Here is a 19,730-nt window from a genome sequence, read left to right as displayed (position 1 = left end):
TCTCTGATTCCAGTTTCTTAAATGTGAATATTTTCTAGTTTTTTCATTCCTCTGTGACAGTAAGCTGAATATCTTTGAGCTGTAGACAAAACAAGACATTTGACATTTTATAGACCAAACAACTGATCAAATAATCAAGAAAACAATCAACAGATTAATCAAATGAAAATGAATCGTTAGTTGCAGCCCTGTATCTGTGTGTTTTTGCTTTGGAGGATTATAGTGCGTTCCATTTAGCTCAGAACTCAGAAGCCGGAGCAGGGAATGACGTCACACTCAAGTTGAATGCGTTACATTTACAAGTCTGATTTTTCATTGTGGGGTTAGCTCTAACCACATTAGCCATTGTTAGAAATACCAGTTAATAACAATGCATTATGCTCTTTTTGTGCATACAAACAGCGTAACAACATGTCCACAGATAGAAGTTGGACAGGACTGTGTGTACGACTGATTTAGTGAGACACGCATAAGACAGAATTGCTAATAACTGTATGTTACTACAGCTTTCCCTACTGTTGATGCACGGGGCAGCCATGTTGGATTTTGAACTCGGGGTACTGCGAAGTTGTCCGAGTTCCGAGCTCAGGGGGGAGTTCAGGGGGCGTGTTTCCGAGTACAAATGGAACGCACTATAAGCCCCTTTGAATTGAGTGACCCCGTGATCTTTTTTCTACCATCATCCTCGGAACAAACTCAACAACAAGTTCAAATCATATACCCCTTCACCACCAACGAGTTTGATGGTTGAGGTGCCTAATCTTGAACCATTTTTTTGCGTTTCGGGAGCAAAATAATTGGCACTTGGGAAGACAGGAAACAGCTGATCAGTCCTGTGAGATAAATGTTTGCTACGTCAGAACTTGTTCGGCAAATGTGCTTCCGTATTTTTCGGGAAAAATGGGACCCGGCAGAGGCTATAGCGTTCTTTTCACTGTTAGTCTCGTTTGCTGTTACAGGTCATTTATGATCATCAGATGGAACATTACACAGTTTCAGAAGCGTGTAAAAGTTACATGTAGTCACTTTAAGTAAAAGTAAAATAACACATTTTAAAAACGACTTTAAAAAGTAAATGTACACAACAAAAACTACTCAATTACATTAACGTGTGAGTAATTGTAATTAGTTACTTTCCACCTCTGCCCAAAACCGAGGAATGCAGTTATGATTTAAAAAGAAGAAGAAAAAATGTTTTAAAATCCACAAAATATCTTGTCAGTTTACATTTCTTTTTTATTGGCAGGTATATTTAAAAACACTTCCCTGATTGTTGGTTTAAACTTTATATGATTTCATTTTTCTTCACCATTGTGATCTCCTTAAATGTCAGATGTTATCTGCAGTAAAAGATGTTGCTTTGCTTTCTATAAACAGAATGAAGATTTACACTTCCTGGCAAACAAGCTTCCATCACATTAAAACACTTCCTCCTCTTCGCACTTCAGAGGAAGGGCAGGAATGTTGGCTGAGAGTCAAGAAGATGTTGAGACACGCAGAGCAAAGTGAACTCTCCCCTTCAGCAATCAGATGGAGGCTTTGAAACTCACGAACCCTGAAACCAGAGGGGATTTCACTCATCAGCTTTGAAGCAAGAGAGCGTGTGATGGGTGGAAAACTACAGAAGAGACGGCGTGAAGTTCAAAAGTTTCAAATCGGAACATTTACTTATCACGGTTAATTAACATGTCTACATTCAAAACTGGTTTCTCTTTTTCAGTGGTGTAATGTAACTACGTACATTTACTCAAGTACTGTACAAGTACAAATGTTGAGGTACTTTAAGTTGAGTCGTTTCTTTTCATGACACTTTCTACTTAATTTCGGAGAGAAATATTGTACTTTTTACTCTGTTACATTAATCTGACAGCTTTAGTTACTAGTTACTTTAGAAATTAAGATGTTTGCACACAGAACACATGTTTATACAATAACGTGTTTTATTATAAATTAAACTATACAACAATATGAAAGCCTTCAATTCCAGCTGAAATGATGAGTCGATTAAACACAACTGTTTGGATCCGTTCCAGTTTCTAAAATGGGAGGATTTTTCTGCATTGACCACTTTTACTTTTACTACGTTAAGTACATTTTCCTGATGATACTTACATACTTTTACTTAAGTAACATTTTCAATGCAACAGAGTATTTTTACAGTGTGGTATTAGTACTTTTACTTAAGTAAAGAATCTGAATACTTCTTCCACCACTTCTTTTTTGAAGAAGAACTCACCACATGACATACATTTACTTAACCCTCCTGTTGTTCTCGGGTCAAAAAATAAATAACATGGATGGTTCCATACGACACTCTTCTCACAGTAAAAGAAATGATTAGTTCACTACTTTTTTATTGAATTAGGGTGATTCATTTTATAGCATTTGAAGGAAAAGATTGATAAAAGAACGTTGAAAAAAGTGACAAAAACGTTGAAAAAGCTTCAAAAAACGTGGGGAAAACGACAACACAAATGGCACAAACAAAAAAAGTGCAGACAAAATCATCAGAGATCGGAAAAAATGACAAAAACTTGAGAAAAAAAAGGGACATAAATGTTGGGAAAAGCGACAAAAGTCGGAAAAAAAAGTTTTAGTAGTCGACGGGAAGACAACAAAAGGGTTGAATCAGGATACAGCTGTACACGCTGATGAAAGGATTTTCTGACGTTGCCCAGCTGGTTGGCAGCAGATTTAATCAGAGCAGAATTTAGTCAGTCAAGTGTTGAAATGTTGAAACCAGAAGGGGAACCAACAAAGGATGTGACACACCTAAAGCTCAACTCATCCCTCCGGTTATTTTAAGAGATTCGAAGGAAGTCTTAGTTTCTTAAGTAAGAAGTAAAAGTTGGACAAGTTTCATCAATAGGTGTCACATTCCTTTCCTTGTTTCTCTTATTCACACTGGTGAGAATAATGTGTCATCTCACCTATAAGGAAACCTGAACTCAAAGGTCAGTTACAGAACAGAAGCCGTGGCCTGCAGTCAAATAGTCAAAAGAAATTACGTCCTCTGTTTTTTTCAAGATTCAAGATTCAAAATCCTTTATTAATCCCACAATGGGGAAATTCACACTGCTGCAGCAGCAAGGGATAAGAGGAAAGTAGAGGACGCACGTTAATAATAAATATTGAATAGAATAAATATGAAAATAGTAAAACATATTTACAGTAACTACACAGTAAATAGTAATAAGTAAAAGTAAAATGTATTTACAGTAACTGCAAAGTCACGTGTTTTATCAGTCCTGGTGTGTGTATTTCGTCCATGTGGTCTACTGAGAGCAGTGCTGATTGTAGAGTCTGACAGCAGCAGGCAGGAAAGACCTGCGGTATCTCTCAAGTGAGAGTTTGCAAACTTGTCTGTTAGTGACAGAGGACAAACAAGTACAGGTTCAAAGGGTTTGAATATCAGTATCCTGTGTCGCTGTCGCCAATGCTATGCGCCTGTAACCCAGTCAAGGAAAGGGTTAACAGAAACCTAGTGCTGGCCAATCGGAGGTTGTTATGCTAGACTCTTGCCTTTGGCTGTCTCTATCTAATCTGTCAGAGGGAGAGCAGGAGTGTTAGTCAAAGAGAAGAAGTTGGTCATTTCATGGCGCAGATTAGAACCCAAATTGAAACATAAGCAACTAAAATTGTTGGGGGAGGAGGGGGAGGGGGGATTAACACTTTTGCAAGGCAGTGTATCCGTGTCACATTCTCATTAGGGGCTGAGCCCCCCCTAAAGGTTTGATCCTAGGAGAATTCATGAGAGATTCAAGATTCAATACTATATTATAATATACTAATAGGAATTTGGTGAAGTGTGCACATTACAAAAAAAAAAGAAGAAAGCATTCATAGCAGGACAGTCAATACCCGTTAAAAACACATATAGACATTGTTTAGATTTATGCAAGATAGGCAAATTGTTTGTTTTCATGAATCCTCCAGGACTGCTCACTTCATAAAGGAAACGCTACTTCCTGTATTGCTGTGAACATTGTAACTGGAAGTAAATCAAGAGTGTGATGTCATTCCTCCAGTGGTGACAGCAGCCAGCTGGAATGTGTCCAGATAATCGTCCCTCTGACCTCCAGTACTCCTCCGCACTGCTTCTGTTTGTTTGTCCGAACGTGTCATAAAGTGTTTGAGGTTGATGACAGCGAGCAGCGACTCTGTGAGTAAACACTGCGTTCATCAAACCGGTGACGACTATCGCTCCGAGTTTCTCTGTCCTGATAACCCGGATTAAACTCCTCTCCTTCTCCTCCTCCACGCTGAACAATGACCGTTATCTGGAGACATGATGACTAAAGAGCTATTTCAAACACAGACGCTGTAGACATTTTTTGAGAAATCTTTTGCAAAGTTTTTGAGTCATTTTAAATGAATCTGGAAAAAAATACGGATGAGTCCTAGCTGCTGTTAGTTTTCATTATGGAAAACCATGAGGCATCATTCCAAATGTCCCACTGTCTTTTCAAAATCCTTCTTTTGTGATTCCTGCACACTTGGCATTTTCAAAATTCATGTGTGATGTCATGTGTCCTTCCAGAATAGGCCTAGTCTATATCGGAAATTCCGCCGGATGTCCCTTATTTCGGCCGGATGTCCGTCAATTAAATTTTCAATTCATTTTATTTATAGTATCAAATCATAACAAAAGGGTGTGTGTGTGTGTGTGTGTGTGTGTGTGTGTGTGGGGGGGGGGGGGGTAATACTGTTAAGTGTAAGTGAGTTCAGCTTGCATCACGTTTTCTGCCTCTGTCTGTCCTTTCGTGATAAAGGATGAAATCGCCTGTGTGCCCTTATGTGACTCTTCTGCACGATGGTGCCGCTGTGTTTTAATGTGCTGGGTAATGTCATTTTTCCCGCCGTGCGCTACATTAAAATCAATGCGACACACCTTACAAAAAGCGTGGAGGTTGTCGATATGACTAGGTAAGATGCGTGTAAATTGTTGCGGCCAACACTGTTGAAATTTACGGCTATATTTCAATTTCTTTGCGGGAACACCGCCTTCACCAGCCTTTTTTATCGGCTCGCTTTCGGGTATGAACTTTCCACAAAGCTTGCGCAGAGATCAACTGCGCACTGACTGGGTTATAGGTTGCCAGGTTGAGGTGACAAACGGGTTGAAAATTGGTGTGTGGATTGTGTGAATAGGATGCGTTTCATACAAGATCTGGCAACTGGTCAACATTAGACAAACATATTGGTCCGAGGAGTTTGGGCCATGCAAATTACGGGAGTTTCCCGGGAGAAATAACAAACCGGGAGGGGTCCGGGAGATAGGGCTAAAAAACGGGAGAAACCCGGGAAAAACGGGAGTGTTGGAAGGTATGGTTGGTACTCAGACACAGATATAGAGAAATATGATGAATATGAACTCTGACAGATAGTCTAGCTAGCTGTCTCAGATAGCTACACTATCTGAGTTTTCTGTTGTACGACAAAAACTACTTTTGAACGTACACATGTTCCACCAAAACAAGTTCCTTCCTGAGGCTATTTTGCCAATAAACCAGAGCATGTTGTTCTCCCATCCCGGAGTGCTGTGTGGACTAGCCAGACCTTCCTCGGCAGCGCTGTGGAGGAAGGTCTGGCGATGCGAGACTATTCCAGAAACAATGTCCTGGTTACTCTGGGTTAATCCCAGACCTAACTGTGAACAGTTTCTATTGGAATTATGATTACTCTCCTCTGTGCAAATAAAACATCTTGTATTTAGGGGAGATGCACAAGTTTTTTTTTTTTTTTTTTTGTATGTATGAAGAATATTTGTTCCTGTCCTAAATGCTTTGTGTCTTTGTGGGAAGAACAGAAATGGGGACATGAACTGGGTCAGACGTCAGCCAGCTGGATTCTGTCCATCTGTTAAACAATCTGAGTCTGCAGGTTTGTTGTTCCAAACACAATATGACAGCATCAGATTTCAGCTTGACAGACTTGTCTTTGTCTACTGTCAGACTATTTCATTTCATACTTATTTATGGTTAAACACTGCAAAGCTGCATGCGTTGTTGTGATATTCTGATGGACTGCCACTTGGTCACTTTTAGATTTTAACATGCATAATTGCTGTGTATTGTTGTTTATGGTGTGTGTGGTCTTACTGTATAGGCCAGTTGCAAAGACACATTTCCATGTTATGCTAATCTAATGGACAATAAAGTTATATGTATCTGTATGGATTGAATTGAATTTCAGCTTTTTTTCTGTCATCACAAAAGTTGAAATTAGTTATGTTGGATCGGTGAAATGAATCGGTTATTCATTATTTCTGCCAGATGAAAACCCACACAGAGTGGTTCCACCAACAGGTTTCATTGTATAAACTTCATTCCTCTGCAGGATGAAGGTGAACCGTTTTGTTTCCATCTCTGGTTCTTTGTGTTGATCGGTAGTGAAGGGGGTCCGGTGGTGAAGGATTTCTGACTCAGACTGCCTGAGATACGTCACTCACGTGTGTGTGATGCATGTGTGGGGGTTTCATTTATCACACGGCGTTGCGTTCGCGTTCAACAAACAAAGAAATTCAACAAATTTCTGAATCTTGAGTAACCAGGAGAGACCTGCCTCATAGAAGACATGCTGGTGCCCTCTTTATTTTATTTCTTTGCCCATCAAAGTCCACCACTGACAATAATAACTCCCTTCACTAATTGTAAGGCGGCTTGGCATTAATTGAGATTAATTTATGTGTAACATTATTTTTAAGGAATATGTGGCCCTGTACAATAGAAGGCAGTGAAGGAAAGACAGTAGTTTTTCTCCATAATAAGCACAAATGAATGAAAAGGGTTTTTAGTGTTTGTTCACAATGAAAAAAGCTGAAGAAAAAAGTTTTTTTTTTTCAGCATGTGTTATCTGGAGAGGATCTGAGTGACTGATGTGAGGATGAGCAGGAAGAGGAGGAGGAGGAGGAGGAAACTGTTGATGAAATGAAGCAATGATGGCGAGGATGTTTACAGTCTGTGGAAGACGGAGGTACTCTCACTGCCACATTTGGGCAAGTTAACATGAATGTTTGGATGGTGAGATGAAGCTGCTGTGGTTCCTGCTGCAGTTGACGCTTAGTATCAGCTATGTGGATAGTCTTGCTTTGCCAGACCCTCCTCCTCCTCTTCCACAGTGCTGCAGAGGAGGGTCTGGCTATAGTCCACACAGCATTCCTAGATGGGAGAAAAACGTGCTCTGGTTTATTGGCATTTCTTTAAACCAATCACAATCGTGTTGGGCAATGCTAAACACTGGGAAAAGATGCAATGCCGCTACAAAATAGCCTCGGGAAGGAACTTAGATTGGACAGATAGTCTAGCTAGCTGTCAGGATTTACCCTGCAGAGATCTGAGGAGCAGTTAACCATAGTCCTCAGAAATCCACCGGAGTTTAAAGCTATAGTGCATAGTTTCTGTCGCCCCCATGAGGAATTCTAAGTAATGACAACAACACTGTCGGCGCGTCCACATGATGCAAGCCTTCTGTGTGTGTGTGTGTGTGTGTGTGTGTGTGTGTGTGTGTGTGTGTGTGTGTGTGTGCGTGTCCTCTCTGATTGTCTTTGTGTTGGTACAGATGGCTCTTGCGTCACAAGGGGGGACCTGATTGATAAGAGGAGCTGAAGGGAGGAAGTGATGTCATGTGTGGGATGATGAAACTGTGGTCTGAAGCAGAAGAATGGAAGCAATCAGAGAAACTCTCTCTGCTGGATGTTTTGATCTGCTAATGGAAAAAAACTAATGGGTCGCAGAGAGGAAGGAGCCAGGTTTTAACATTTATCACCCTGTGTGCAACAGGAAAGGATGGAGGGATAGAAGAGAAGTTTAGAAAAGAAGACTGAATCATGAAAGGAAAAAGGAAGAAAGAGATCTGTAGGATGGGATGTGACCTCCTCAGAGGAAGGATGAAGTTATCAAATTAAAAGCATGATATGAAAAGTAAATGTCTTCACCTTCTTCACTTCACTTGTCTCTCTGTTGACGAAAGAATGTTATGAAAAACAAGAGAGTCATTTTATGGTGCGCGCCGCTCGCGCCGGGAACACCTACCTTAAACCAAACTTTAGAGTGTCTGCAGCTTTGAAAACTTTCTGTTTTACGATGAAACTCTGCTGCCACCTGCTGTCTCAAACACACACACACACACACACACACACACACACACACACACACACACACACACACACACACACACACACACATAGTGCGTGGCACTATCTTTGTGTGGACCCGTCATTGACATAATGTATTCCCTAGCCCCTTACCCTAACCTTAACCATCACAACTAAATGCCTAACCTTAACCCTTACCCTCACCCTAACCATAACCTAATTCTAACCCTAACCCTAAAACCAAGTCTTAACCCTCAAACAGCCCTTTAAAGTTGTGGGGTCCAGCATTTTGGCCCCACAAAGCTGTCCGGACGCCACAAGTATACTGGACTCCCGGTTTTTGGACCCCACGAATATAGTTAAACAAGCACACACACACACACACACACACACACACACACACACACACACACACACACACACACACACACACACACACACACACACACAAATCATAACTGTAACATTACATTACAATTATTTCATAAAATACACCTTGCATATTTATCTTACATTATATTTATATTATAGCCACATTATAGTAAATTGTCATTTTGTATTGTATTATTAGGCATGTCGATTAAATATGTCACTTTATTGGTCAAAAACACCTTTTTTATACAAATATTACATTTATTTAAACTTTTCTGTGATAATTTAGGCTACTGTAGACAATATGTTCTAACTTTGATTCATTTGTAGGCCGACTGTTTCTTATTTTCTTTTTTCTCTTTATCTGTATCTCTTCCTACCTCACTGACTCTCTGATCATTAGAATTTCATATCAGGCTCTTTCTTTCTTATCTTATCTAATGTTATGAGCCCCAACACAAGATTAAACTGAATCTCTTATCTTTTTCTCTTAAAATACCATTAGTTTACACACAGACGCAAGGTATCTGAATGGGATTTCAATTATAACAGAATATAATAAATTAAGGTATAGGCTAGTTTAAAAGGGGGAGCTCACTGCTGTTGTGGTTCCGGAGGGAAACCACGGACAGGTAATCAGCTGACAGCTTATGTGTCTGTTGTATAACATGAAAGTTGTCCCTTTTTTCTTTTTTTCTTCCTGAAAATGTCTTTCTGATTCGACTGAAATTCAAAGATGGCTTTCAAGATACATGGCGCAGTGGATATGACACATGCCTTTGATGGGGGAGATATAGGTTCAGTTCCCACTGCGACACATCAACCAATGTGTCCCTGAACAAGACATTTCAACCATAGTTGCTCCAGAGGCGTGCAGCCTCTGACATACCAACCCATTCTACGTAGCATTATAAAAAAATTATATGTATGTATATACATTTCAAGGTTTTTCAAGTTGTAAAAAAATGTATCAGATTAATATATCATAATCAAATCATGTATCCGTTAGTAATTAACCCCAGAGTTGGCTGAGCCCTAAATTGGCATCTCAATAGAAACATTAAGATATTTTAAGGTACAAATTAAGAGCCTCTCTCATGTTATTGTGTAAACCTTTAAAGTGGTTTACGCATGAAAAAAGTCCTTAATCCATGCATTAAAAAAAACATTATGAAAACCTTAAGGTGTAATATTTAACTTAACTTTTATCTACCCCAAATTTGGGATCAACCTATTAAAAACCCGAATACGAACCCCTTTCAACATCATCAATTCCCACCAGAAATACTAGAATCTCAACTTTATCCTAATAACACCTTTAAATAGTTAATCAATGAATTAGCCAAATATTTTAAATGAATTTATAAATAAAGGCATGAGTCATGAGCCCTTTATAATCGTATTTATTTTACATATTTATTCTGATGATTTGATATTGTCCGTCATTTTAGTTTGGGCTTTTTTTTCTTCTCCTTCTTCTCTTCTCTTTTCTTATCAGTATTTTAGTTTATTTCTATTTTAATTGGAGTATGCATTGGTGGAGTGCCCAGGTTAAGCCCCTCTGATGTTTTTTTTTGCATCTCTCCATCACATCTTTTATTGATCATGTATATAGTAATCTGTAGTATTTGTTTATGTGTAAACCAATAAACTAAACTAAATGAAGGTGTGTTCAAGGGCTTTCCAAATGAAACGACAAATGAAGTGGGGCTGCTGTGTTTTAAGTTGTTTTCTGTCTTTAACACATTCTATGGTTGTTTTTCAGTGACATGATATTGTAAAGTCATCCAATAGAAAATACCTGAAAGCACCACTTGAAATCTTTATAGCACTGCATTTAGGATATAGAACATGAGGGTAAACTCATGGTGGTGGGTGGAGCAGTGGATATGACACACGCGAGATCTGGGTTCAATTCCCACTGTGATACATCAACCAATGTGTCCCTGAGCAAGACACTTAACCAGTGGTGTAGTCTACGTGATACGCAGTATACCCACTAAGAAAGCTCCAGGATTCCCATTAACCCACTTAAATATACCCAATGACACGCAACAACATACTTTCCATTATATTGTTGATATATTTTGAATTGTCATCTGTGTCTTCTTCACATAGGCTAAATAAATGTATTTCCACCGTAAATAAAAAGTGTAGTCAAAAAAACGTGCTCAAAACTTCCCTGGGGGAGGACACCCTGACCCCCCACTATGATATGGCTCCCCCTGCCCCAAATGCAGATTCTGGCCAATATACAGTACAGTATAGACCTACCCTCTACAATACATTAGACTACTACCACTGGACTTAACCCATAGTTGCTCCAGAGCCGTGCGACCTCTGACATATAGTAATTTTAAGTGGATAAAAGCGTCAGCTAAATGGCATATAATGAAATGTAATGTAAACTGGTGGAAAGCGAGACTAGGTGGAAAGGAAAGGTCCCATCTACCCTCCATAGTTCCCTTCGTAGGGCCCTACTGCGGATTTCCTCCAAGTTCTCATATGTCAGACACTCAGGGTGCTCATGTTGCCTTCCTCCTCCTCCTCCTCCTCCTCCTCCTTCTCCTCGGAAACGGGATGTGATGTAAATACACAGCAACTTTTTTTTTTTTGTTCCCGTGTCTTTGGAGTGTGCAGCTCTTTTTTTCTTCTCCTTCCAACACTTTGTTGAAGCAAAACAAGAAGAAGAAGATATAAAAGAGAGAGGAAAAAGTCGGACAGCGAACGATCAGAGAGATTCAAAGTCGCCGTTAGTTTCCTCCACCATGATCCTGTGAGCTCCTCCGTCTGTCTGCGATAACTGAACTCACCGAGCCGCCGGACTGGACCCGAGAAAAACGGATCAAACCGGAGAGCAGCTCGCTGCTGTTGTGGATCCGGAGGGAAACCGCGGACAGGTAATCAACTGCTGACAGCTTATATGTCTGTGTTGTACCTGACTTAAACAGGAAAGTAAAGAGAGTTCAGGCTACTGGCAACTTTGACTGCATGACAACAGAGCTGAGATCAGTTCTGCTGCTGCTGAGGCCTAAATGTGACATCTGAGATCTTTGGAGAAATTATGCAACATTAGTACACAGGTTACAGATTACACTGCCAACTCTAACAGATAGTTTAAAACCATAAAGGTAAACTGCAGAAAAACTCAAAGAGCAACATCAGATTTAGAGTAATATCAGATACATTGTAAACCACTTAAAAGCTGCAATGATTAGTCGACAAAGCGACTAGTCCATAGAAAACTAATCTGCAATTATTTTGAGAATCGATTCACCGTTTAAAGTTGTTTTTCCATACAAAAATTGCAGAAAATGCTGTTTTCAGCTTCCTTAGATATGTTGTTTTCTTGCTCTTTATGTTTAATATCATATTAAATTGAATATCTTTAAGTTTTGGAGTGATAAAACAAGACATTTTACATCAACTTGGACTTTGAGAAACTAGGATGGACATTTTTTACAACGATTAATCGATTAATCAAGAAAATAATGGTAAATTGCAGCCCTAAAAGCACTGTAAGGATATTTTGTATTATAGGACAATGACAGCGTTCATGTGGAAAGTTTAGGAGATTAAAAAAACTGTATGAATATTATAGAGATACTACAGGGTATATTATAGGATAAACTCAATATAGGACACCTCAGAAAGACAGATTATAAAATGTATTGTCACAAGAATACCATGAAACACAATTAATCTGTCATAAACTTTCTATAGAGAACCACAGATGCACTGTGAGTTACTATAAGTATTATAAGAGTATTATGGGAATATCACTGTAGGATGATTATAGCAGGACTGTAAGAGATGTAAATACTAACAGAATAACAGACTGTAAACTCTTTGAAAGTGCAACAGAAAGACTAAATTAATGAAAATGAATGATGATAATATGCACTACTTATAGAGCTGATAATAATAAAAAAAATGTTGCAGATTAGCTGCTTTAAAGTCACTGAATTCACAAGAATACTGTTTACTGAAGGGCTGCAACTGCCGAATATTTTTTCGATTAATCGATTAGTTTTTTGGTCAATAAAATGTCAGAAAATGGTGAAAAATGTGGATCAGTAGTGAAGAAACTAGAAAATATTCACATTTAAGAAGCTGGAATCAGAGAGTGTTTCCCTTTTTTTTAAATAAAAATTGACTCAAACCGATTAATCGTTTATCAAAATAGTTGGCGATTAAATTAATAGTTGACAACTAATCGATTAATTGATTCATCTTTGCAGTTGTCTGTTTAACTCCTGCATGTTTTAAAGTGTGTTTGCAGTCAGTTTAACCCCGTTAACTCCGTTGCTTAATAAAAGCGGGCTTTCCACACAAACAAACTTATGTGTCATTAGTATGACAAAAAAAACGAGATTTTAACTGTGTCGGGCTCGGACATAAATATCTTAATGCCTGTCGGGCTCGGGCCGGGTTCGGTTACTGCTCTGTAGGACGCGGGCCGGGCTCGGACAGAAAAATGTGACCCGATCCGCACTCTAGTAACTTTCACCTGTCAGTTAACTGTCAACATTTCAACAGTGTCTGTTACTGTAGCTTGAGCACTGATATTGTAAGTCAGTTTAGGGCTGAGATGTTTGCTTGGTTTAAATGAAACTTCAGTCTGCAATGTTATCACATTGTGTGTGTGTGTGTGTGTGTGTGTGTGTGTGTGTGTGTGTGTGTGTGTGTGTGTGTGTGTGTGTGTGTGTGTGTGTGGCTGACCTCTTCACCTCCTCTGAGGTGTCTTTGGGTTATTTTCGTGCTCGGCATTCAGTATTCAGTAAGCTGACGGCTTACAGTTTCAAACCTCTAAACACTAACTTCTCTTGAATAAATCCTTCTTCCTCAGTCTTGTCTATGTTCTCAGACTTTCTTATCTCACTTCATTCAGTTCATAAAGTTATAAAAATGATTATAAAGTCTTGTACTTGTTGTCTATGAGATGTAACTTTGGGCTGAGCAGCAACATGGTGTGTTTTGTGGAGAGTGTTGAATGATCATTCTGCAGAACGATTGTCAGGTAAGATGGCAGTGAAAAGACCCATTTTAAAAAACGGAAGTAAAACTCTGTGGATCAACCTGTTCAGGTTGTTTCATGAACCATTCATACATATTAATCCGAAAAGTATAATGCACTGTAATTTGAATGTATTCCATCTATTTATTGCTGTATGCAACACAAGACTTTCAACAAGGAAAAGGGTGTTTGTGTCGTATTGGTGCCTAAACTTAACTGTCCTAACACCGCAGGACAGTCACCTTTTCTCGGCTAAATTTGACTGTGATGGCCTCTGAAAGGACCGGCATCTCACAGTCACCTTTTGTCTGCTAAATTTAACTGTAAAGGCCGCTAAACTTAACTGTGTCATGTGACCGGCCGGCGGTCTCCGCAGTTTCGTAGGATATCATACAAATGGTGCATAAGTTTTCGTACGATATCATACGAACCCGTTGAGAACGCGTTGGCCTGTTGAACTGATTTCCATGAATATAATCCCCTCACACTTTTACTGACTGGCAAAAACAGCACTTTTAGTACTTTTAGTGAACAGAAATTGGTGGTGGACATTTGCCCCATAGGGTTACATCGCAGTCCGGTTTGTGGCTGCCGGCTACAGCTTTCCCGCTCAATACTGGACTCATTTCAAAGATTTTTGCTCACATTGGGGGAAAAAAGGGATATAGGAAAATAGGTTCCTTATAGAAGACAATTCATTGGGATGTTTTAGTTCCAAATCCAATAAAAAGTGAGTTCTGACAGCCAAATAAATCTAAGTCGCTGACGACTGATGGTATCAGCCCCCTGCAGGTGTCTTTCACAGCTTCAGGTTTGTGATTTGAAGCAGTTAAAAGCTGATTTATTGTCTCTTGAACAGACTAAGAGCAGCCTGCAGCTACAGAGTCTCAGAGCGATTTCACAACAGCAGCCGCCGCTCTGTTTGGCTCAGACTGTGAGAGCTGACAGCTCTGTTCACTCACCAAACAAAGCCAACAACAAAGCTATGGGAGACAGAGAAATTGTTTCTCACTGCTGAGAGACAGGATCATTCTACAGCTGAAGTATAGCAGTTTCTCCTTTTTAATCACTCTGTCCGCAGGTCATTTGGGTTTCAGGGTTTATCCCCAGTTTTAGGAGCAGTGCAGTGTATTGCCAGTAGAAGTGTGGGAGTGTATTTGTCCTGTAACAACAACCAGCACGTATCCAGATCCAGCACTCTCCTGCTGCTGCTGTCAAGTTTATATTTCTTCACAAACTCACCTGAGCCGTTTTCTCATTTGAACTCAAGACAACATCTGGAGAATCAGGTGTGGACATTGTCCAGAGTTTCTCTTTCACAAATATAGCACACAACAGGACGTGTTCTCACTTAAATGCTCCGTTTGGTTTTAGGCGAGGGGTGGCGCCTGGGTAGAGCATGAAGGAGGCAGGACGTGACGCAAATTATCGCAAATTACAACCGTAATTTGTTCATAAACAACCCAACCCGTTCCATTGACGATTTCGGCATCGGCCCTTACTGTAAGAAGTTGCTGAAAATCAACGTTTCTCGAGTTAGACATTTTTGTTTCTGTCTTTGTGAATAAAAACTAAAATAAAAACTTGGTTATGTTTAGGAAAAGGTTGTGGTTTGGGTAAAAATAATTACGTTTGTTATGTAAATTAAGTTCTGTACGTAAGCATTGACTTTTGGTTTCACATGGGACACAAATACATTTCCTTGGTGTGGTGTTTGTTTGAAGCATCCATCAACCCTGACCTCCTCCCTACGCAGACTTTGTCACTCTTTATACTACATCACAATATATTTCAGTAGAGACTAAACGGCATGAAATGACATGCAAAAAGTTAAAAATGAGTAGTCATAACACATGACTTAAGAAATTGGCATGGTATTCATATGCCATTTTGGTGATACAAGGCTGGAACATGCTGAACACACTTTATACCCCCCTTGCATACAGTAAGTCATTGCCCCCCCAGTCTAAAAAGGTGTTGACACGCCGCTGCTGTGCCCTCAGTGCTCTCTGGAGACTAAAAGTTAACAAGATGACGTCAAACTGGATCTCAGCGCAAGTGAGCACTCTTGCTTTCCAATAAAAGATAATTGGTCCCATCCCGATATCTATACGGCATTAGATCCAGATCTCCTCTAAAATCTCTCCAGCTCAACCTGCAGCCAATAAAGTGATGTTTCTGTGAGATTTCTGCCAATGATGGAACCGTTTAACAGATCATATTTTGCATGTTAGCAGCAGGAAAAGGTGAAACCACAACCTCCCTTTCTGTGAAGTCCTTCAGACGTTTAGATAAACATTTCCAAAGACATTTAACCTCAGGTCCCTAAGTCGCTATATAAAGTCGTATCAGGCTATAATCTGACTGATGATGCTCTCATGATGCCTTTTATATAAACACCACTTGAGTCACACTGGTAAACTCTTAAAAACACGAAACAGTCAAAATGGCTTCTGGAGAAGTGTGTGGGCAGATAGTCACTGTGGTTCGAGTGGAAGCAGCAGATTACAGATGAGTGTGAATGAGTGTGTGTCGAGTTGCCAGTGGCTCATTAAACCATTAAGACACCACACGGAGGGGCCGTTAGAGGCATGTGAGGCTCAGATGAGGAACACTAAACAACAGCTCTGTCATTTTTCATACAATGGTCTTAAATGACGTGTAACAGTAAATGAGACTAACCGTGAAAAGAACGGTACTTTTATATAGTTTTTAGTAAGGCATCTGCCCAGGTTCGATTTTTTTTTTTTTTACCGCAAAGTCACAGAATGATTTGTGGCAGGTAGACTGCGCTAGAGCCCACATTCTGATGGGTAACAGATTTCTTTGTAACACCAGAAAAGTGTTAAAGTATGCCAATGGAGCCAGGTAAAAGGTAGCAGGAGATTTCTTAATATAAGCCTAATTGTATTCAAATTTAATTTTAGAAGTTATCTGTTGTAGTTATTATGGCTGATAATAGGGCAGGACCATCACAGGAAAGAAGGAAATTAAACAAAGAACAACTAAAAGCTAAAAGGGAAAGGGAAAGAGGTCAGATGTTGTTAGTGGTCCCCTGCACTCGTTTTAAAACCAGAGGGGATCGATCATTTCCGGCAGTGGCAGCCAGGCTGTGGAATGCACTTCCGCTCTCTTTACGTTGTTCAAACTCTGTTGATTCTTTTAAAAAGCAGTTGAAGACTTGGCTATTCAAACAGGCTTTTAGTTAGACAAGGGCTGATTTGATGTACCTACTGTATGTTTTTCTGGTCTTCTTATGTCTTCTATTTATCGTATTCCAATTTATTGTAAAGCACCTTGTGATTTTTATCCGTGAAAAGTGCTAAATAAATAAACTTTACTTACCTACTTACTTACAACGGGCGATAACGTGAGTCACACTCAGTCTGGCTATTAACAGATCGGTATTTTAAATGATTCAAAACGACCCTGAATTGGCCCTCAGGTATGTAACCTAATATGTCTATTTCATTCATAAAATAACTTTACAGTGTACGATGTGGTTGTACGTCAGTAGCCAACATTAAATTACGTCCCCCTTCCATTTAGCGAAGACGTTTTTTTCCTTTTAGTCAGTGTTTGTGTTGGCCTACTATTTTCTTTTCTCTTGTCCCCCTGTAATGTTACTTGTGTAAAGCGTCCGTGGGTTTCATATAATGCGCTATATTAATCTTAAGTTATTATTACGTTGGTTGCTTCAGCTTAATGCTTTGGCTCGTGGCACAGTGACAGTGATACCCGGTTTAGCTCACGAGACATCCAGAGGAGGCTAAGTTACCGTATGCAACACTTGAAATGCAACGATGCATCTGTAACTTATTCTCTTATTGAAAATGAATGATTTTCTGGTTGAGCAAAACATGCATAAGCGCCCCAAAAATGGAATCATATTTGAATCAAACTGACTTTTAGGGCGTCTGAACGCAATAGTTTAGCGAAAACAGTTGTGTTTGCATTTCCATGAGCCCACAAGTGGATACAAGACACTTTGAAAAATGCTGCACAGGAATTCTCAGAACTTCTTTTTAGAAGTTTTATAACCTTTCGTGCTGTCTTTCGTTCGGCCCCCTGTCAAAGTCTGTTTGCACTGATGTGCTTTCATTTATCGGGCTCTTTGCTCTCCATGATGTCATTCGAGTCATTCATTTTCATGGGACCATTGAGAGCATGAGGAGTTGAGAACTATTTTAAAGCTTATATTGTTTTTGGGTGAACTTTTTACACGTGTTTTTGTAGAAATCTAAGGGTCATCTACGTATAAAGTCACAGAACTCATCAATGAAACAAATGTTAGTTCTGCTTAGTGATTCGTAACTCGGCCTCACAGAGAATCCAGAGAGAGATGGGCTCCTCTGCTCCCTCCACCCACCGCTGACGGAGTTATGATACCCTGCATACGCGTGTGTGTGTATGTGTGTGTGTGTGTGTGCGCGCGTGTGCGTCTGTGACATTCATGTCTTCGGGGCCAGTTTTCCAAGTCGAGCAGACCTGTGTGTGTGTGTGTGTGTGTGTGTGTGTGTGTGTGTGTGTGTGTGTGTGTCATTTATGTCTTCGGGGCCCGTATTCTTAGTAGAGCATTCTTGAGTTGTTCGACATCTGAGTTACTGGAGAGATAAAGTCTCGTTCTGAAGTTTTAAAAGTAAAAAATGTTTGCGCGTATTAATTTAATTTACTCTTTTAAATGTGAGACTGCAAGAGTGTACTTACCGTCTTAAATCTGCTGACAAGTTAAATAAATATAGGTGTGAAAAGGTTTTCAGGTCAAAATCTCTCTGAAAACCTCTATGAACCACACAACTGGGCTATGTAATTCCTCATTCAGGTTTGAAGTGTTTTTGATAACGCTCACCTTAGCTGTCACCTCAAATCTCTACATGTTAAATCAAGCGCTCCTCACATTCTTCAGATACCAGCAGCTCTTTTTAAACCATCTGCTGCTCTGCTCCGGTTCAGACCTCACAGCCATGACGTGCTCTGTGAGGTTACACAGTTTTACCCCGAATGCTACATGAGCGAAAGCTAAAAACGTCCACCTGAGAGCTGATAACAAACAGAGATGGCAAGCAAACAGGAGATTTAAACAAATGAGTTTTTATGTCAAAATGAGTTTACCTGTCACGATTAGAACCACTCAGCCTGTGAAAAAAGTCGTATAATTTCTTCTGTTGCTCTTTTAAAAATATATATATTGTAAATATTACCATTTTATCTCCGTTACAGTTAACTGGGAGACTTTAGTGACAGCTTGTCATTACACGCATCATTATAAGTGGGTACGTCCATTACACACATGGTCTATATCGACAACGTTTAATTTCAGGGATTGTTCAGGTTGGTTCACCTTCCACTTTCTTTGTGTTGACATTCTAACCTCCGGTGGATTTCTGAGGACTATGGTTAACTGCTCCTCAGATCTCTGCAGGGTAAATCCAGACAGCTAGCTAGACTATCTGTCCAATCTGAGTTTTCTGTTGCACGACTAAAACAACCTTTGAACGTACACGTTCCACCAAAACAAGTTCCTTCCTGAGGCTATTTTGCAGAGGCACCGTGGCTCCGTCTGGCACTTAGCGCCACCCAAGACAATTGTGATTGGTTTAAAGAAATGCCAATAAACCAGAGCACGTTTGTCTCCCATCCTGGAATGCTGCGTGGACTTGCCTGACCCTCCTCCGCAGCGCTGTGGAGGAAGGTCTGGCAATGCGAGGCTATTACCCACATCACTTTCTGGCATAAGTGCAAATTATACTTTGCACAGCTGTAAAGGTCTGCCAGACCTAAATCGATTATCAATATCCATGAGGGTATGCGCAGACCGTTCACATGCAGATAACTATCTGACTACCTGACGCTGATTTCCGCTTCTAACGATCACAATTTCACAGTACTAGGTGTTTTCACTGCTGATTTGTTTAACTGTGTTTTGAATTCAATAATTCCAACGTCTGTCCAAAAGTTAAGCAGTCGAGCAGACCTACTTTGCAAATTATTCTAATAATTTGCGTTCAGTCGGTTTGAACAATGATTAATGGTTAAAAAACATACTGTATGAGTTTTTATGTTAAAGATGGATTCACCAGTCTATTTCTACTCGACTCTATTGCGTGTTCTGCCGTTCTGTTTTGCACTCAGTGAACTCTTCATTCACCCCAGAGAGAGAGAGAGAGAGAGAGAGAGAGAGAGAGAGAGAGAGAGAGAGAGAGAGAGAGAGAGAGAGAGAGAGAGAGAGAGAGAGAGAGAGAGAGA

The 19,730-nt window shown here is 39.9% G+C and overlaps 1 protein-coding gene across 2 annotated transcripts in view; it reads left to right on the top strand.

Moving 5' to 3' along the window:
• The first annotated feature begins 11,045 nt into the window (after positions 1-11,045).
• The window catches only part of ddr2l (discoidin domain receptor family, member 2, like), a 37,681-nt gene continuing 28,996 nt past the window's right edge, over positions 11,046-19,730 (top strand). The window contains exon 1 of one of the 2 annotated variants that reach the window (XM_078251525.1): positions 11,046-11,367. The gene's annotated coding sequence lies outside the window, so the exon portion shown is untranslated. The remainder of the gene's footprint in view (positions 11,368-19,730) is intronic. The other variant, XM_078251524.1, reaches the window with a different exon arrangement.

Source organism: Sander vitreus, chromosome 5 (genome assembly GCF_031162955.1).
Source record: "Sander vitreus isolate 19-12246 chromosome 5, sanVit1, whole genome shotgun sequence".
NCBI classification, from domain to species: Eukaryota; Metazoa; Chordata; class Actinopteri; order Perciformes; family Percidae; genus Sander; species Sander vitreus.
This window is presented reverse-complemented; position numbering and strand designations above follow the sequence as displayed.